Source organism: Apostichopus japonicus, chromosome 4 (assembly GCF_037975245.1).
Source record: "Apostichopus japonicus isolate 1M-3 chromosome 4, ASM3797524v1, whole genome shotgun sequence".
Taxonomy (NCBI): Eukaryota; Metazoa; Echinodermata; class Holothuroidea; order Aspidochirotida; family Stichopodidae; genus Apostichopus; species Apostichopus japonicus.
This window is the reverse complement of record NC_092564.1, coordinates 10,293,318-10,315,131: the sequence shown is the minus strand read 5'-3', so window position 1 is coordinate 10,315,131 and position 21,814 is coordinate 10,293,318. Positions and strand designations below refer to the sequence as shown.

Sequence of the window (21,814 nt, the reverse complement as noted above, 5' to 3'; positions counted from 1 at the left end):
TTTGTAACGACCATTGTTTGTTACCCAGACTCGCCAAAAAAAAAAACACACACACACACCGATTGATAAAATTGTAGGTTGACAAAACCCAGACAAACAACTCTTGATGCTGCAGGGAGAAGAGAGGACCAAGTACTCCCATTCCTGCCCATCAACACCCCCCACTTCCCCCACCACTTGAAATCCTAACCCACTAGTAAAGTGTGTTGCTGAACCTTCAAGACATACAAATAGAAAACTCAATTATGACTTTCATGAATGATCTCTTAGGGAAATTTTTCCCACAGTTTCAACTGGTAGCTTTTCTAAGGATTTACATTAGCCAAAAGACCCTGGTTTCCAAGGTCAATAATGAAACACATCTCCCAGGTGGGTAACCTTGCCCTTGGGGTCAGACATCAAAAAGAATATTATGGGAACTTTATCGCTGAATGTCAACATTATTAGTGCACATACATGTTAGAAAGCAAACATCCCCTACTATGCCTTAATCCAAATCCATAAATCCGATTTGGAGTCGGCAAGTCGCATCAAGACTAGCAATTATTCCAGTCAAACATACTTTTTCAACCGCTGTTATTTTCTTTTCAAATTCATGGAGCAGGCTTTGCTATTGCGGGTGGCTTTCTGCTGTTACTCAGAGCCTAGTTTGACTCAGGATATAGCAAACAAAAGTTTGTACAGAAGCGGAATCTTCGGGGGTGGAGAGAGTTGAGGAGAGTGTAATGACTACATATTGATACAGAAGTAGACTATGCTAATGGCAAAATCAAGTTCCGTGTAGGCTGGGAGATACAATCATTCCCAAGACAATAAAAATTCCAAATTGATTATATTGTTTGGAAACAGTTTGAAAATTTCAGATAACTTTTCTCAGAGGAGAGGGTCATAACAAAGATTAACTCAATCCATACCATTTACTTTGTGTTTCGAGTTGACTAATCTTGTCCATTTTCAACCCTAACCCCCTCCCCCCCCTTACCCCATTCCCGGCTCTTTAAAAAACAGCTTAAAAAAAGGAAAACTCTGTAAATTTCACAGGTCTCCAAAATGTTCTGAAATGGAGGAGAATGAACAAACTGTAACATAACCAGAAAACATTTGGCCTAACACTGCTAAGTTTTACAAGCAATCCGACCACGTTGGACCAAGTCCAGCTAATTCTTTACCTGTATCTCACATGCTGCTACACAGTTGAGGGCTAGGAAGTACGCCTCTATGGACCCACCACAGCAGACGATCTTGTTTTTGGGTCCAGGGGCCCTGATGATTTGATCCTTCTGTTCCTCCTCGACCACGATCTCCGTGTAGTCATAGTATAGAGATCTCACCACAAATCAAGGCATCTTGACTGATCGGCAATAGGCCACACTTCATAGTTGAGACCTGTCAAGATTCAAAGCAAAAAATTCAAAATCCTCCATATTCTATGGCATCTTTGCTTTTAACGATTTGTTTTGGTCAACAACTTGCAGGAAGGGTAATGCTAGGCAAACATATTGAATATTCAAAGAACATTTAAAATCCTCCATAATCTATGACATCATTGCTTTTAAGGTAGTTTTTTTTCTTCTTTTTCTTTTCTTTTATGTGGTCAGCAAATTTATAAAGTCAACCAGGTATTAATCAAAACAAATCGAAATGTGACAAGTCAAGCTAAAGATCTTAAAAAAAAGTGATCAAAATCCAAGTAAAGAAAAAAGGAACCTGCTCTAAGAATCATGAAAGTAATTACAAAGGTGGATACTCACAGCAGCGGCTGCTGAAGTGTGCACATGTTAAATGCATTTAGTACCTGGTCTGGATTTATTATTATTATTACTATTGCTTTGGCAGACTTTTAACTTTGAACACTATCTATCAATATGTAGCAACTGCTTTGAAGTTGATGAGAAAAACATCTTTTGGCCGAGAAGCATCCAACATTGGGGTTATTCCACTCATCTCCAGAAGTTATCTGTTGATCAAAAAAAAATCCCTTAGTTCATTGTTGCCTTTAAATAAAACAGTGAGTGACTTAATTATTTAGATTACACAAAAGAAGGCAAAACTATATCAAGAAAAGAATGCAAGACAATTGATCAAGTTAGCCATTAGCTAGCATTTGAAAGCAGTAGAGAAGACCAGCATATGCAGAGAAGTCTCCTTGATAATTGAAGCAAACACTGTTGTTCTATAACTCTATAAACACTACCTGGTTGCGACATCCAAGTGGGGGGGGGGTGGGTGGGGGGAGATATAGTATGGCAAGGGAAGGCAGAACTCAGTTTTTCTCTTTAAGCGCTGGTATTCTGTTCCCCACTAGCAAGTTCTACATCAAAAAATAGGAGGAAAAGGAAAACAAATGTGTAATAAACAATGCTTGATAAAATCATAAACTAGCTTTTAAATGTTGGAACACTCCTTTAATGCTCAGAAAATATTAAAGAGTGAATGGCTCCTTTAATATTAAGGAGTAGAAGGCTCTTTTAAATGCTTATGCCATGCAACCCACAATGCATCTCATGTCAAAAATTAACCTTCTATTCTAAAAATCATGGCTATAACCGACATATGATAAAAAAAAATAAGATATAAAATCTTAAATTTGTCCAAAATCCATAACCATCTAAAAAAATATTTGCTTTGTCAATAGATGATAGCTGAAGGGAATCAATACAGCTTATTTATTACAACTCTAAGTGTACATATGACCAACTAATCCCAATGCCATGGAATACTATTATGTACCAACGCCAACAACAATATGTACACAACAGTTACCTTTATCGGACACATGGACACGGCCATCTCATACTACAAAAACTTGTGATAAAACTGAGGGTGCTACTGGCAAATACCGCAGAATATGTACAACCTATCTAGCCTTATGCTGTCTACCAACAGAAATCACCTACAATATAAAAATGAAATGCAAGCAAATATGAATACTTGTAACGTCTTCGTTCACATACTGAAATAATTATTCCATCTAGTACAGTAGTAGCAGGCATATCACATAATATAACACATGCTTGGACCTAAGATGTTTAAAAAGTAAGGAACGAACTTACCTGATTGTACCTGGTCTCCATAGCTGCCCTCAGCATACACTGCAAACGTACATTTTCTGCAACACCTAACTTCACGTCAAACTACAAAAAAAGCATCATATCAGTCAAAATCTTAGAAAAGTTACAAATGAAACATGTTATTACCTCATAGAGCTTTTGATGATAAACTGACACAGGGAAAGTTAATTGAAAATAACTGATATTTTTGGATATATACATAAATCTTAGATTTCGTGTATAAACCACGTTGTCAATGGTCCTGACCACAAACTTTTTCAGGTTCCTTACCCGCAACTTCCTGGAGTTTTGAAGGCTGAAATTGCAAATAACCTAGTGCATATCCCTACACCAGTTTGAAGGGTCACATTGCAAATAAATTAATGCATATCCATACACTAGTTTGGAGGGCTGAAATTGCAAATAAACTAGTGCATATCCCTACACTAGTTTGGAGGGCTGAAATTGCAAATAAACTATTGCATATCCCTACACTAGTTTGGAGGGCTGAAATTGCAATTAACTAGTGCATATCCCTACACTAGTTTGGAGGACTGAAATTGCAATTAACTAGTGCAAATCTCTACATATAAATAGACCTATCAAAAAGCCCAATCCTTGAGATCAATTTTAAGTTGGTCTGACTTCATGAAGTCAAAAAATGGGATAACCAACCGTTATTGGATAACCAACCGTCAACCTGTTAACACTGTTCCTTGAGGAGCTCTTATATTTTCTACTTTCTAATGATCTCCGAGGTTAAATAAATTGTATTATTTGAGACACTAATTGAGACAAATATTTAGCAGAAAATTTTATTTTATTCCAATTTTGGAATACTTTTTCCGCTGGAGATCTCGGCAATGACGTCTTGCGACGTTCGTTAGCCTACAAGATTGTTAGTACGGATTCTGCGACAGTGGAGAAATTAAAGGAGTGTAGCATCAGAGTTGCCGACAGTTCATATAAAGATACTGAGATTTTGTATGCTATCATGAATGATGTTGGTAGAGATGGAATTACAAGTTGTGTGAAATCTTTGGGATGCTGGATTATCACATTAAAAGCAAAGGAACAAGCTGATCTTATTTTGGACAGTGGACTCCTCGTGAATGGGAATCAGTTTCTACTGGTGTCAACAGAACGTTCCTAACTGTTAGTGTTTTCAGAGTACCTTCATTCATACAGGACAAAGATCTAACAGGAAAACTTTGTGAGTATGGGTGTAAAATAAGAGGTGAATGGAAATGAAAGACCTTCCCCAGATTCCCAAATATCGAGAACGGAATACGATATGTACAGTTAGAACTACCTGAAGAACACAAGAGCTTGCCTTACGCAATTAGAATTAACGGGATTAATATGAACTTAAAGCACAATGGTCAAACTAAAGTATGCAATCTGTGTTTGGAAAGCGATCACATCAGGAGAAACTGTCCTAACTACAAATGTAAAGTTTGCGATGTCCAAGGGCACCGGGAAGCTAATTGCCCAAAGGTCAGATGCTTTAAATGCCAAGAACTTTGGACATAAAAGCTTTAATTGTCCTGAGACGTTTGAAGAGTATCGCCATGACAACACAGACGCTGGCTCGACCCTAGATACACATGAAAACGAAACACAATATCAGTCTGAGGGATTAGTCACTGGGTCAGTTGAACAGGACGATCACGCTATTCAAGAAGCTAACGAGGTCAGGGCACAGAAATCCGAACAAAACACAGATTCAACAGCAAAGAAGAACAATAACGCGAACTCCAGACACCCGAGTAATCCTAACCAGGAGTCAAAGAAAACCCACCAACAACAGCGAACTGAACAAAAGACGACATTGCCAACACAAAAAAGTAGAAGAACAATGGAGAACACAACCGGAGACTGGATCTCAGCGGATGGAGGGGGCAAGCACACAAAGGGGAAACATCCAACCCCACAAAAGGCAAATATCCCTAGACGAAGACGGCTTTCAAACTATCAGACTAAAGAAGAAAACATTTATTCCTTATCTCAGCAGAGCGAGAAATGTCAGAACAAAGGATTCTTCAGCAGAACCTATGCAAAGATGATGGCGTTCATGTTATACATTTATTTATTTATAGCGATGCAAGCTGCAAAATACCTTGAAACAAGGGAGGAAGCTATCGCATGCAATTACTACGATATTGTTTCATACAACAAGATGTCTAGCGAACACATATTGTCTTTATTCCACCATAATAGTCGAAGCCTTAACAAAAACTTAGACGACATAACTACATTTACGTCTCTATTGAAGGAGGATTTCTCTGTCATTGGATTTACCGAAACCTGGCTTACTGCAGATATATCCCCCCTAATCCATATCAATAACTATATGCTTGTTGAAAGGCATCGTCCCGAAAGGAGAGGTGGCGGTGTTTGTTTATTTGTTAACAACGATTTAAATTTCAAACTCAGAAACGATATAAGCATTTTCAATGATTCTGTCAATGTTCATAGAGGTTGACATAACATCAGCAATGAAAAATTATACCATAGGCGTACTTTATAGGCCTCCAAAAAGTTCACTGCATATTTTTCTGACACACGAAAACAAAATTTTAACCCAACTCCCGAATGAACGACATAGTGCGTACATTATGGGTGATTATAATATTGATCTTGCTGACAATATTAAATCTACTGACTTTTTAAACTTACTATATGCCAGTGGATTTTTTCCTACTATTACCAAACCTACCCGTGTGGGTTGCACTTCTGCAACTCTTTTAGATAATGTTATAACCAATGATGACTGCAAACTAATAACTGGTATCTTTGTAACTGATCTCAGTGACCATTATCCATTATTTCTCCAAACTGCCATACACAAAAGTAGGCAAAGGGGCTCTATGTATGTGAGGAACTACTGCAAAACAAATGTACAGAATTTCTTCTCAACAATCCGAGATGCTTCTTGGGAGAATGTTTCATCCCAAACTGATGCAAATATTGCCTATTCTATGTTTTATAACAATTTCAATGCCATATATAATCAATGCTTTCCTGAGCAATGCGTCACCAAATCTAAGAGACGTCGAAAGAGACACCTGTGGATTACTGCAGGTATTCTAGTTTCTATCAAAAGAAAAGATAAGCTATTTAAAAGACATATTAAGAACCCGTCTGGTGTAAATAAAACTATTTATTCTCAATATCGCAATAAGCTCAATCATGTTATCAAATTTTCTAGAAAATTATATTACAACAATAAATTTGATAATGCGAGGAGTAACCCAAAAGGCACATGGGATACCATTAACCAACTACTCCAAAAAGGTGGTAAACAATCATCGTATCCCTCTTTTTCAAGGATGGTGACAAAGAGATTAACACCGACCATGACATTGCTAATAAATTTAATGACTTTTTCGTCAATCTGGGGCCATCACTGGCAAGTAAAATCAACCACAAACGTAAATCACAGGAATCTGTGAACATTGATGTTAACACTCATTCCATGTTTTCTCATCCTGTCAGTGAGGAGGAGTTGTTAAAAACAGCAGCCTCTTGCATAAAACCAGATAAAGCAGCTGGATACGATGATTTTAAGCCTGGTATTGTAAGACAAGTTATCCTATTTATTACCAAACCATTAACCCACATTTGTAATTTGTCTTTCAATACCGGTATTTTTCCTGATATGCTAAAAATTGCTAAGGTCATCCCTGTCTTTAAGAAAGGGGATTCAGAAAACTTTGAAAATTATCGACCTATATTCACTATTATCATGTTTTTTCCAAAATAGTTGAAAGGCTTATGTATAATCGTATTTTTAACTTTATTTCAAAATATAACATTTTATGCCAGGAACAGTATGGATTCCGTCCTGAACACCCCACTGAGCTAGCACTAGCTGATGCCATTGACAATTTGTATAGTAATCTTGACAAGAATAGTACCTGTGTCGGGGTTTTCCTGGACCTCTCAAAGGTCTTTGACACAATAGACCACACAATTCTGCTTAATAAATAACACCGTTACGGCATAAGAGGAACCCCTCTTAATTGGATCGACAGTTACTTAGCAAACCGCTACCAATATACATCCTACAAAAATGCTCATTCCCAACCGGAGAGAATTCAATGTGGTGTGCCACAAGGCTCTATACTTGGTCCATTGCTTTTTATCCTATATGTTAATGACATTACCAATGTTTCTGATAAAGTTAAAGTTGTTTTGTTTGCTGACGACACAAATATTTTCTTTGTATCACAATCGAGAACTTTATTTCATATTGAAGTATCAACTGAATTAGACAAGTTCAGCGACTGGTTCGCTGGCAACAAATTATAATTGAATATTGATAAAACAAACTATATAGTTTTTAATACTTCTAAAAATTTTACATGGAATGCTGATATTACTATGGGTAGTAAAAGACTACAACAAGTCAATAGTACTAGATTTTTAGGCGTATATATAGATCATTAACTTAAATGGTGTGACCACATTACAACTGTCTGTAAAAAAGTTGCAAAAAACACCGGTGTTTTAGCTAAGCCTAAGCGTTATCTGCCACAACACATATTAAAGATTCTCTATCAGACATTAGTCCAGCCACATATTACGTATTGTTGTAACATATGGTCTGGTACTAGATATACCAATCTGAATCCCATTTGTATTACACAGAAGAGAGCAGTCCGCCATATAACACATGCCAAACCACGGGACCATACAAATCCTCTTTTTAAGCGTTCTAAGTTGTTAAAAGCTGATGACATTATTAGGGTTAACCTTGCTACATTTGCTTATAAGGCATGGAATGGACTGTTACCAAATGCTTCATATCAATTCCTTTCTTTCTAAAATGCACACTAAACATTCTTCAAAATAGCCCTCTTACTGACCAACGCGTATGACTCATCACCTTGACCGAAAATCCTGTGGCTCTGTGCGGACAAGTTGTTTGGACTATTCCATTCATCAGGGGGTCTTAAACGGTGTTTCTATAATTATAGGATTGCAGTAGATAAATTAATTGGTACTAAGTTGCTTCAATATTTATGATGCATATTTCACGGTCATTTTCTTTGAAATAATATTAAGTTCAATAAAATATGACGTTTTGAAAGCGAAACTCGGCTGTTGCGATGTAGGTGAGCACTGTGCATTGCGTAGCTGTACCCTATTGCAGAGTACAGGATACACATATTACGTAACGGCGTGCCCACTGAAGAAAGCGAAACTTGCATTTTTCTTAGAAGACATTCGATTGGATTGCACTTGGTCCGATTGAAGACAGTGACCAATGAAAATGAATTTAACATCAATGTAAAGTTAAGAAAAAATCCTTTCCAAAATCGTTTGAACTAAATTTGTCAATGAATATTCAAGAGGATGGTTACGCAAACAAAGTACGGCTATCAAATGGTGATTTTCTTCAGTATTTACTGTGTGTTTTCAATGAAGGTTTTGAGTTCGATATTTACTAACCTTGCATCGTAAATCACCGAAGTCCGGTGGAATTTTGAACTGTATTGTTAAGAAAATAACAGAACTTTAGAGACAACACATTTCTCTGTTTAGTGCCGTTTGAACTAAGTTTTTTCGGTATTAACTTTTCACGCTATGGCTGTAGGAAAATGGTCTATATGGTAAAGTCATAGGCCTAAAACTGAGGCGGTCGAACTCAGTTCGTGTGGCGCACAAGGAATGGCGCTAAGGAATTGATATGTTTATGACTACTTAATATGTAACAGTGATATTCATCATTACAATACCAGATCTTCAGGCAATGCACATGATAACAGGTATAATTCTACAATGGGGATGTTATCACTAAGGGCACGTACAATCAAAACATGGAATTCTCTATCAGACAATATTACAAATAAACCTTCTGCAAAATCATTCAGAAGAAACTTTATTCAAAAATTATTGCATCTTATTAATTGAACATGTTCATTTTTTCTTATATATTTTGTTTTCTTTTTCCTTTTCTTTACAGGGAGTCCTCTACTTTGTTAAGCCATCTGAAGGTTTTTTAGAGGACTTCCTATCACATTGAATATATTCACGTGATAAACAAATCAAATCAAATTTGTGAATAGGACTGCATATTGCAATTTTAGTCTAGTAGGTTAATTATTTAATGATGTCTATTTTCCTCAAGATGAGCTTCATTCTCAAAAGTTATACCTGTACTTACATTTTATGCCTTTGTTTGCTAGCTGGGTCATCTACTTGGTTATTTTTCAGTGGAACAGGTGTCACTTAACTGTTTCTTCTCCTCATTACTGCTTGCATGTGTTCCTCTCACTCCTAAATTTGTCCATCAACTTCATGCTCCAGTAATCCTGTTTCAAAAGGAATTATAAATAATATCCAATGCTTTATGTTCACATACTGGGTAATCACCAATCACAATAAATCCCATTCCAACCCCATAGCTTCACGCACACACACATCTAATCAAATACACACACATGCTGTTTGAAAGCCGTTATTTCCTATTCACAGTTGGTTTGGTCTACCAAACATACTCTGAAACTCTCTACAAAGACAACGATGCACAGAGCTGACCCTGGCAACCTAGGATAAGGAATTATATTTTACCCAGCCCAGACACAATAGCATGTACATATAAACATTACTTACTACAGGATGAGCGCCAGGTATGGATGCCTTTCCCAGGAACGGGTAGACCCCGCTTCCTCTGAGTAGTGGGCAGTTCAAGTGCAGCTCGTAGATTGCTCAACAGCATGTCTCCTCCCAGTCCTGTGGTCAGTACACTACAACCAGTTTGTACCTACATGTAATGAAAGAAATTAATCAAAAATAATATGGCACAAAAGAGGGTTCTAATTAAGAAGACACTGCAACTGCATGGCCTCTCCAAAGACTTTCCAATTCAGGCAGAATATGATCATCAATATCACAACCCTCTAAGTATAATGCAAGAAGTAAGACTCCATTTGCCCCTGCAAGCCAATGCAGAGATGTAATAGTTGTGAATGTCACCATGGATACATTTGTTATTGGTTACCATCACAGTAACAAGTTGTGCTTAATGGGTGAAATGAAAAGAAGAAGGGATCACAAGGTACAAAGTCCAGGCAATGAGGGCTGTTCAGCAAAGATGCCCTATTTCGGAGATGAACAAAATGGTGGAAAGATTTGTGAATCCAAATTACTAACAGGTAAGAATCCACTAATGGTCAAGTGTCTCACAACTGATGCTGATGGCAAGGCATGTAAAAGGTTCAGTAGTACAATGGCTGTAACTACTCATTCTGAAAGTGAACTTAACCTGTTAGATCAAGTTCACCTACTCAAGTCACTCCGCAGAGCACTGACTATATTAAAGCAGTAATCTCCTCTGATATGTTCCTGCAAAAACTGTGACTAAGAAGCGCTTGACAATCTTATAAATACCTGGGAGAAACCATCACTGATAAATTGGAGTGGGATGAACATGTAAAACGTATTCTAGCAAAAACTAATCAGCGTATGTTCCTATTACAGAAGCTTAATTTATTCGGACTAGACCAACTGTTATTTCTCTGTTCTATATTAAAATCGGCAATCAAGACCACCATTACATTCTGTTTAGCCGCGTGGGGTGAAAATACTACTGCTAGAGACATGACCAAGTTAAGTAGACTAGTTTCTAAAGCAAGGAAAGTTTGTCGGTCACATGACCTCAGTTCAGTAGATGAGTTGCTTGTCAGAGTATCACAGAGTAATATGAAGTCAATCATGTCATCCCAACATCCTCTGGGGCATCGGGTATATTACAGCAATCAAACAGGCAGACTAATTGTCATGAGTTGCTGAACCGAGAGATACAGGTGTTCTTTCTTGCAAAGGGCTATTCTCAACCTTGCCAATGAATTATGTAGGAAATAGGCCAAATATATGTGTCAGAATATGGACATAGTAGTCTTAATTTTTCGTTTTAGGAATCAGATTTTTATGTATTTTCAATGTATTTATGATTGTTTTATTGTCTGTTTTACTGAGATGGACTGAATGCCAATTTTTATGGTCAATAAATTTCTTATATCTGAAATATCAAAAGCACTTTATCAACATTGAGGAAGTACACATTTCCATTTATGCCAAATGCTGCAAAGGGTTCTCTGCTCATATCCCACACTGACAGCAGGAAGCTAACAAAATATCTGAGACACCCACCTGCAGCAAATGATTATGGTCCACTCGTTTTGAGACTTCCACTCAAAAGCAGATGTCATCAATAAGGCTTTCCCTGTGACCAATCCAAAACATAGTACCACACTTTTGTGCATTGGATCAGTACAGGGACTACAGTTCCATACACATAACATATAGTGTGCCTGAAGAGTCCATAGCCAGTAAGATGGAAGCTGCAGTATTAAAAGTGAGCTCAAATAGTCCATGTATCCAGACTCTGAAATAGATGCAAAGAAAACAGCAATGTGATGAATTACGTAAGAGAGGCAGAGCATACAGATGGAGGAGAGCACAACTCAGAAAGTACAAGCTGCATGGTAGAACTAAAAACATAAACCAGTCCAGTATCTATAAGAAAGATCAACTGATTCATGACCAGTTACTCTAGGATGAAAAACTACACTGATGATGAAGATGACAATATGTATCAGTGATGCCAGTAATTTGTAAACTGAGTCTATCCACACTCACTGTTATGAGTTAAAACAGTATCACTCAGTCAGGGAAGTAGGCAATCAAGCTGATGACCATAAACTTGGCAAGTGCCATCAAACTTTCAAGGCTTTCTGCTGTGTTGCACTGAAAGATACTGTTGAGAGATGTGACACCTCTCTCCACATGTAGGCTGTTGTGGCATATGTAGGAGATGTCAAATGGTTTGGTCCTTAAGATTTCTTTACTTTGCACAATACTTTGAAGAGCATATATGTCAGAATGTGGACTCTGCTGCCTCTTCTCTTAGCTGCCAGGGTTAGCATTGTGAAAATAATGCCATATCCTGGTGCCCCTGGCTAACTGATGGTGTAGGCACCTGTCCACATTCTGCATCCCTCTGTGTAATTTGCTGGGGCTGATGTATGTTTTGCCAACTTTTCATTTATGCCATCAGCCCATGCCATCCAATCTTGGTCTGAAATTGCAAAGGTGTGAGCTTTCCAGTTACATACAGTATTTCTAAATGTATATAGGCCTAAGCTTATTCTGAATGCAGCTTGGGGCTCAGTTCAGCTGATTCTTACACCACATTGTGTAGTAATATTTGCTTTTCAACTTCTGTCGCTTTTGCTCTGCTACACTGCACAGAAGTAGGCTACTCACCAGACCTACAACTTCCCTATCAAATAAGCTACATGTACTACTTAGTGAGTGTAAGTCTGTGATGGTATAAGCTCTGAGGTGATGGGTATTACTTTCACTTTTCCCCTTTGAGGTAGCTGAGAGGTTTTTCACACCCACCCACCTGCAATCATCCCATTCTTTATCATAAAGTTGAAATTTGATTTCTTCTTGAATATGAAACTTTTTCCTAATTATAAGTTGCTTTAATAAACTCTTCAAACTCAACAACTTGCTTCTGTTCTTTTATGGTGAGATCATAGATGTGAGGAGTTCATAAATACTGATTTAGTTTCAGAACCAATTCTACATGTTAATCTTCTTACAAGTGTTTATTCAACATCTATGAGAAAAGGTTTCCTCATGTAAGTGAATGAGGTGTCAATGTTCCGAAAGTTTATTGAACCTTTCTGTCCAGCACATTTTTGGCATTTATATGTAAAATTCCACCTGTTTTCTGCCATACTTCCTCTGTGGGAAATGGTGTAGTGCAACCCTGCATTTCTGTACTGTAAAGAAAGAAAAAATAGATAACTAAAATCCTGGTTATCAGTACTGAAGGGCTCATTTATTAAAATTACAATTCATTATTCTTAATCGTAGTTAACCATAAACATAGATTGAAATACAGATCTTGTCTCTTACTGTTTTTATAACCAGAACTGCATGTGGATTCCTAACAACGTTAACGATCAGCTATCTGCAGTATTCTGTTCGTAAAGTGTTTGTGTAATGCGGCTGAGCAAGAGTCTTTCCAGTAAAGCTGTTGGAAAAGGGAAAACCACTAATGGAGTAAATGAAAACAATTAAATGATACCTTAAATAACTGTTGACCAGCTGATAAACATATTTATATTTTAAATGCAATTTCCCCAGATTAGTGATAGTAATATACCTACAGGGATGAGACTGAGCCAGGGAAAAAAAATTTGTTGCATAACTGGTAATAGTTCCTGAAAACTCAACATGAATTGAATATGAACCACTAAATCAAGAACTACTGGAGACTAATAATTCTTCACATCCTTGGCTAGATGAAGTAATGGTTTCTAATACAAACGGTATACTTTATCAATCCCGTTCTTGAACCATTGGCCAGAAAATTGTGTCCTTTCTGGAGAGAAGTATTGAAGGAGAACCGGACTGATGGTGTGCTATTTATAATAATCCCTCTGCCTAATACAAATACCAAAGTATTTAATTAAAAAATAGTAAATTGCACATAAAGCTCCTAAGGCGACATCTTTGCTCTAGGTAAATTTAACTCTTTTCACAACACTTAGGACGACATAGCATAAACTCACCACTTAGGGCGACAATGGTGATTTAGTGTAATTTTGTCACACTGGACGATTAAATACAATTAACTAGTTCATTAATTTCACATATACATGTCACCCTATGTGAAATTAACTCTTTCCACAACACTTAATAAATTAATAAATTGTGAAAGACATAACACCAGAGATCTACAGTCAATATGAAAAGATGCCTGTATACAGTATTTAGAACTGCTCAATGGGATCATTTCAACTCAAGCTGGATTCTAAACCTGAAAATTTCCAACGTATGAATTCTGGCCATTAAATTACATCACTAATAGTTTCAGAATTTGACTACTGTTCATTTGTCAGTTTATTGAGTTATCGTAATGACAGGCTCTTAGCATTACACTCATAAACACACATACTGCTACTTCACAAAAATGCATTGTGTTACATATTGAAACAATTTTACATATCACAAAACAGCATGGAATGAAAACAATATGACAAAAACAGGGAGTTTGCAGGAACTCACCAGGACTCACAAAAGCCTTCAAGATCTTTGCAATCTAGACACACCTCAAGGTTCCCCTGCATACTCAAGCATGACATATAGCCCTTGTTACTAGGATATATTGGAATTACTGGATATGAGTTTGCCCGACAGTGCCAAGTCTCATTGCAGGAAGTCCACTTCATCTCATTTGTTGTATGTAAGAGGAAGTACCCGGAAAGGAAAAAATAAGTTACTCATTACAACAATGTTGCATTTCTATTGCAATTTCCATTTGTTCCTTTACCCTCTGGATTATCAGGTATAAATGAAAACTTTCATTCAGCTTTTACTTAAAATTATCAGAATTACTATTAAGAGCAACAAACTTATAAATCAGATACAGACTATCATCTAAACCCAGCCTTACAAAATGTGCATCCTCATTGTATTGATGCAAGTTTATCAGTCAGATCTAACTGGTGCCATGATACCTCTTTTAAAAATGACTAATTCCCTGCAAACCTAAAGCAAATTCCCAATCAGTTTCAATGTTAAAGGTAGTCTGTATATGCCCCAAATTATAGGATGCTATAATTGCTAGAAGTTTTTAACAAGTTACTTTCATGTAGGCCCTTAGTCCAAATTGTTCTCAGACATTCTTAATCAACACACAAGATGACTGAATGTCCCTGTGAGGTAAATTTCCTCAAAAGTTGCAATAAAAACAGTTTATAGAATTTTGACCAAAGGTGACCAAATTTGAATATTTGGGCCAACATGGCATAAATTTAAATAATACATTGAAAAGTTCACTTATTTTTTGAGGGGTTGCTTTGATGCTTTTCACAGAAGGATCTATATCTCTTACTCATCTAAAAGTTTGCACTGGCTTTGGTTACAGGAAGTGCATGATGATGTATAAACTGCACCAAGGAATTCTAATGCATCCTCCTGTGCAGTTGAATCAAACTCTGGAAGAATCTGTTTCAACCTTGCGAGACAGGAGGCCCATGAAGTTCAGGTTGAAATTGCGTGGAAGAGAGCTTTGATTACTTCCATTAATTCAGAGCTATGTCCATCATAGTGTTAAATGATGCTGCAAAGAAGCTATAAAAGAAGGAAAATTTAGATTTGTAGTAAATCTACATCTGACATGGGTGGCTCATCAATATAAGTGGAAAAGTTTAGGGTTGCAGCCTTCATTTGTATCTATTTTTTTTATGATTGCTTGATGTTTCAAAGCACTTTCTTGGACGTCTGTCACTAGCTTTTGTAGCTGAAAAGTTACTCTCATCAAGTAAAATGATAAACACATCATATCTTAATAACCATTTGTTGGAATATGCTACTGGGAGAAAGGAGTAGAGGTATCATGAACTTGACAAAGAGAGTGCCCATGTTGGAAATGTAGTATATTTGGGGGATAATAAAACTTAAAACCTTCATTGTTGAAGTGAAAATTATTATATTCTGCAATAAGTGCCAATCCTTGGGATGGGGCTGGAACATCACAAAATGCCCCTTGCAATTGTGCCCATATAGGTTGGGATTTTCCCTTCTCCAGGCATAGGAGTTTGTCAAGGATATGGTCCTGGCACAGTAAAAGTCTTCCATTTTTCAACATTTCCAGGTGGGGAGGATCAAGTCACATGAAGTCTGGCACCTCCGTAGCTTGCAATCCCTGCCTTAATGAATTTATTTCTAAAGCTGCATGGGTAATGTCTTAGGTTACTTACCTTTACAGTTACAGGATTGCTTTGTTCCTGAAATAAAAACATTTAACAATATTTAATGTGACTTTTCGAGCATGGCCAGTGATTTTCCACGATCAAGAAATTCACAATAACATGGATCTATATCCATAAAATAATGAAACAGAAAACTCAATTTGAAATAGAAAAACCAGTATTCTTTGCAAGAGTTGGATATATATGCAATAACTGTGGGGCTGTATTGACCTTGATCATGTTTCTCCCTGTAAGAAGGTAACATATATTGTGAAAGAGAAATATAGAACATAGGTTGTGGTGGGAAATTGTGCAGGGGGGGGGGGGGGCAGAGGTTTGTTTGGCCCCAAATATGCCAAAAGTTCCAATACGGTCACATTTGGTCAACATTTTAAACTGTTGTCATTACCACCCTGGAGGAAATTTACCTCACTGAGACATTCAGTCATCTTGTGTGTTCATTTAGAATGTCTGAGACCAATCTGGAAATAAGAATCTCAAGGAATGTAATTTTTGAAATCTTCAGAAAAGTATGCTAAAATTTGTTGCCTATACAGACTACCTTTAATTCAAATTTCTTCTATTGGATATTTGAATCATATTCAAACTTGGGCTGCTAACCTCATCTGGTGTGTTTGTACTGATGATACTGGCTGCAAGTTCCTGAAATATAGAATAATTAAATTTATGGATTACATGCAACAGCTATATTCAACAACCTATCACAGCACAGGTCAGCAATTATTTGTGTTAGTACACTGTGGATATGTTCATATGTATATCGATTCCTTTTGTTAAAAAAATCTTTCTTGCAATAAAAAATTTAAATGCTCCGAGACATTTATTGGATATTGAATACAAATTTACATTTTTTTCTTTGTTAATTAAGGAATATGTTAATACATAGAGGTCATACCAAATTCAAGATCAGATGAAATTTAAGTCGGTCAATATCAGTCCCTATTCTAGAAATTTATGCCTCTATGAGGATTTCTGTGATGATAGGATCAATGTTGATGAAAGAATAAATGTGACTTCATGCAGTGTTTTACAACCTGTATAAAATTAATACTCCAGCCACACATGCAAAGTGCAATGTGGTTCCCAGCTACACCACTCTTTAGGGAAATGGTAATTTGATGGCTGTTCTTGCTGCAAACTCAGTCTAGACAGTGTGTTAGATTATCAACTCAACCAACTTTGACCAAGTTCCTGATATTGTCGGCTGCAAGCCAGGAATCTCATTGGGTTGCTGCCACCACCATGAAGATTTAAGCAGTATATCATTTCTCCTATAACAACAACATTGGAATGGTAAAGCAACATTACCGTAATGATGCTATATCGCAATTCCCTTTTGAATTAAGTAATATGTTAAGGGACATTTTCTTAATATTAGTTTGTTCAATATATGAAAAATCAACCAAGGTAAAATGCATTATGGTTTCCATGATGTAACATGAGTAATTTGTGTATGCGTTTGTTTGTGTGTGGGGGGAGGGAAGGGGGTTTGCACACACTTAATAGTAATTAAGGCTCTACATATATTAGAAAAAGCTGGAAATGATGATTGAGATGCAACAAACATGGGCGAAAGTGGAAAATATCTGCCAAGAAAACGAGACGGACCATTCCTGCAGGCTATGAGGTATCATTATGTTAAGTATCAACTCAAATGGAATAAAATTCTTCCGATTCTGTGTTTATAAGGAAATTTCAGCTGAACCTTATTTTGTCACACATCTCATGAATATGCAGCAAAATAATAGCACTGAAAACATTGCATTGTGTAACCAACCTGCTCAGCACAATAAAATTTAGTCATACCACATATGGTCCACATATGGTTGGTGAGCAATTGCAGATCAGGTTTTAATGTTAAGCCCTGCCCACCCATTTCGTTGCACGATATCTGCACCAAAAGCAATAACGACCCTCCTTAGCTCGTCATTGCTGCAAGGATCACCTCAAACCAAGCTACCATTCTTCAGATTGGAGCTAACAGTTATTAATGTTAAGCCCTGCCCACTCATTTTGTTGCACAATATCTGCACCAAAAAGCAATAACGACCCTCCTTAGCTCATCATTGCTGCAAGGATCACCTCAAACCAACCTACCATTCTTCAGATTGGAGCTAACAAGAGATGTCAGCTAAAATCTATTTTGGTCCCGCCCGTTACAAACATTCAATCAGCAGAATAAACCAGAGATTAAAAATGTTGTAATGGTCAAGCAACATGTTGATACTAGTTTCATGTTAACCCCTCCCACTCATTACCATGCATGATATCTACACCAAAGAAAATAGTTACTATATGTGGTTTTACCAAGTTGATCTGGCAAGAAGCTAATTAGAAGTTGAACATTTAATTGCTGAGTTTCAAACTGACATCACATAAAATTCTCCTCTCGAAACTAAGCAAATAAAATCAAATATTTGAAAACATTTGTCTGGAAACTGGAGTTTTCTAATTAACTTATTCTTCTCTCTTTTATTGTTGGCAATTATGTTTCATTTTTTAAAGCCATTGAGTCAAAATTGATTTATTGTGTGAAGACAGCTACAGCCCTTAAGGCCCGGTCACACTACAGCGATATTTTATCGGAATACGGTCCAATTTTTCCGATTTTAGGCCGAAGAGTGAGGTTTGTAGTAGTGAATTTAATGAATGCAGTGGAATATTCGAATACCTACTCCAAATCTGAGGGGTTCTAAAACTGACTACATTCTGAAGTGGCGTCACATCGAAAAACGATAAAAATCGGAAGAGAAATTGGATAGCTATCCGATAAAAGGAAACAGAGTCAATATCAAAAGTTAGGAGAGGGCTTTTCCACATCGGAATGGCTCAACAGATAGCAAATCATGTCCTTTATCAATGTGGCTAGAAGACCCGAACGAAAAACAGGCTGTTTCGATTCCTCCGGGAAAATCGGATAGTATTCCGATAAAAAATCGGTATAGTGTGACCGAGCCTTTACCCTCACATAAGCCAGCGCAGAACTCATCAAGTTACTGATTATTGTTAAGAAAATTATGGAGGAATCATGCAAATCAACCCCCTATCCCGACCCCCCCCCTCCCAAATAAAAAGACTGTAAAGGAATCTTACTTGTGTGAAATTCTTTAAGTAAAATGAATTGAATTTCTTCTTCAAAGGAAGGCCTGTGGAACTGTTAATATGTGTGTACAGCCCTTTCTCATTCACAGCCTTGACTCCATACTGCCCAAGCCAAGAGTTTTCAAGCTTCCCTCCTCTTCGGGCATCCTTTCTAGCATTCCGGACGAGAACACTTATAGAACCAACTTTGAAGCTCTGAATAAGACAAAATCCAGCATATATACGTAAACATCATAATACAATGCATATGTTGCCATTCATTTAACTACAGTGCAGTTTTCAATGCACAACATAGCATTATGTAATTACCTGTTTTGATTGCTGCCTTTAATCAAAACTCTTTTTTTGCCGTTCTTGGGCTTTGCCAATATTTTCTTTTACAAAACCTTTGATTATGTCCTGCGACTGTGACATGAGTTGAAAAACCCTCTCCCGCTGTGCATCGCTGCAGCAGGAGATTCTGGTTGGACAATGGAGTCTTCAATGTCGACTGGTAACAATGGCTCTCTGGATATATGAAGATAATTAACAATCAATTATTCACAACACTTTGTTGACTGAAGAATAAATAAATTTTTATATATTTTATTTTCACTATTAAGACCCTGGAACCATAAATCTGAGTCACATCACATATTCAAACCAGCAGAAATATAAAACAAAAGTATATTCTGTGCTGTTATAGGTCCAAATTGCATACCAGCCCAAAATATGATATATAACTGAAAAACGAAACCAATATCAGTGGCATTAGTTGCATGTATCTAAATCAATTGGCATGCTTTTATAGTTTAATGAATGTTCATCTTTTGTACTTGCTGTACTTACTTAGGTTTTGTAACTTAAATAGGGTTATTGGTGGTCCTCTATTAAGCAGTTTTTCCCAGGACCTGGGATGTGTCAAATGAGATTTTATCCTATAGAGGATCAGTGTAGCTATGCAGGATTTTTCCAAACTCTCTTGTCCCTGATTGCTTTTCTCTGTATATGACCTTTACAAATGTAAACCTCTATTCAGCAATGGGAGGTTTGAATTATTACAAACCTTCCAAACATCACAACGAAAGGAGAAAGACCTGTAGAACCATGTTTTGCTGTACGGTACCCCATGAGAATGGAAGACAGTGTTTCATCCCAGTCATCTTGGTTTTGATTGACAACTTTGATGAGTGACATTGGCATTTTGCAGAGTTTGGTTGAATCTTTCATCCAGCCCATTGGTCTGTGGGTGGTAGCTGAAGGATACTCTGTGGCCCACCCCTGTCATGTCAAACAGGGACTTGTTCAGAGCATTAACAAATTCTCCTCTCTGGTCTGAGATGACAATTTTCATGCACCCAAATCTAAATAAATGAAAAATTAAACAAGTTGTTAAAGAACTGGTTATGAGTAATGCAGTAAACTATTGGCATCTTCAGAGTGGCCGTGTGGTTTAATCAGGAGATTCTTTTAGCACTTCTTTCAAAACAAGTAAGTTAAGCACTGACATAACACCTGGTCTTGGATGCACTGACCGTTACCCCAATAACATTTTATTAACATTAACTAATAAAACAACTTCAAGAAATTCCTGTAACCATTTGGCTGCTTTCTGGGTCACAGGTAAAACTGAGAACAAATGCAGGTCTGCATAACTAACTTCAAAAATATGTTATGTAAAGTAAAAACAAAGTAGATGGATATATACCTGGCCATGGTTTCAAACAGAAAGTTTGCAACGGTTTATGCTGTTTTGTCTCTTACAGCAACAGCCTCTGGCCATTTTGAAAAATAGTCACATAGGGTTATGATGTACTTATTTCCATTGATGGTCTCTGCAAGGGGTCCAATCATATCCACACCCACCTAAAAAAAAAAGGAAAATAGCATTCAGAACCATACACAATCATACCAACTGATGTTCAAGTGATTTATGTCTGAGTTTTGTAGACAATATACTGCTATTAAGGATTTCCAATCATTCTGATATATACTTATTGAAAGTTAACAAAAGATTAATCGATGACTGAATGTGCTAAAAGCAGGTATTCTTACACTGCTAATAAGGTGCGTACAATCAACAATTCTTGTACAGAACAGAATGCTGTATCAAAGTTTGCAAATACTTTTGATACTGGACAGTGAAGCTTTTTTAATTTCAATGATTTAAATTGCATGATTTTGGCTTTTCTTGATTTAAAAGTATTACTGCTCACACTTTTCAGCACAAAGCTCGGTGGCTGTTTATTGCTCCCGTTAGTCTAAACTCTTTGATCTTTTCCGTATCGATCTTCTTAGATTCAATGTTGAATTTTCAGGGCACAGTCCTGACGAACAATATTTTCCAATGATACTGTACTCTTCATCGGTATCCAGCTCAGGAGAAGTCATCTTGTAATATCAGATCGGGCTAAGTAAGTTAACGGTCTCAACTCCTAATGCTTAACCGAAGGACAGAACAGTGCGTGCAAATATGCAACTACTAAGAATTTTGTGTGCCTGCGCGTTACACATTGAAATGTATTGCTTAGTATAATAACAAGCATGGCCTGTGTTTAATAAATTTATGTCTTGTTGATCACTTTTCTTTGTTTCGAACTTGGAACCTATTAAGAGTTTATATATCTTTTTTAGTAAGGTTATGAATTAATAACATGTTTGTCTACTCATTATTATTGCCTTTAAATGAACAACATATGTTTGATTAATGGTGGAGTGGCACCACCATTAACAAAAGAACAACTTTTAGAAAATTTATATTCTACCATCTTGAATATAATTTCCAGAATAGTTTTAAGGTCTGGTCAATTCTAATTCATGAATTGCAGATATTAATTATATTTTTTTCATTTAGAATAGAAGTTCTGTACTGTAATTTGA

General features: G+C 36.8%; 1 long non-coding RNA gene across 17 annotated transcripts in view; it reads right to left on the bottom strand.

Moving 5' to 3' along the window:
* The window catches only part of LOC139966415 (uncharacterized), a 43,915-nt gene that overhangs the window by 20,069 nt on the left and 2,032 nt on the right, over nucleotides 1-21,814 (bottom strand). For 3 of the 17 annotated variants that reach the window (XR_011792586.1, XR_011792573.1, XR_011792575.1), the window contains exons 2-16: nucleotides 20,643-20,800; nucleotides 20,001-20,298; nucleotides 19,265-19,462; nucleotides 18,947-19,150; nucleotides 16,395-16,495; nucleotides 15,842-15,868; nucleotides 14,145-15,212; nucleotides 12,990-13,107; nucleotides 12,671-12,853; nucleotides 11,211-11,445; nucleotides 9,672-9,822; nucleotides 9,223-9,370; nucleotides 3,054-3,134; nucleotides 1,752-1,957; nucleotides 1,170-1,386 (exon numbers count right to left, since the gene is read on the bottom strand). This is a non-coding gene — a long non-coding RNA (uncharacterized lncRNA). Of the gene's footprint in view, nucleotides 1-1,169; nucleotides 1,387-1,751; nucleotides 1,958-3,053; nucleotides 3,135-8,507; nucleotides 8,547-9,222; nucleotides 9,371-9,671; nucleotides 9,823-11,210; nucleotides 11,446-12,670; nucleotides 12,854-12,989; nucleotides 13,108-14,144; nucleotides 15,213-15,841; nucleotides 15,869-16,394; nucleotides 16,496-18,946; nucleotides 19,151-19,264; nucleotides 19,463-20,000; nucleotides 20,299-20,642; nucleotides 20,801-21,814 lie in introns of all 17 variants that reach the window. The other 14 variants (XR_011792574.1, XR_011792577.1, XR_011792587.1 and 11 more) reach the window with 14 other exon arrangements.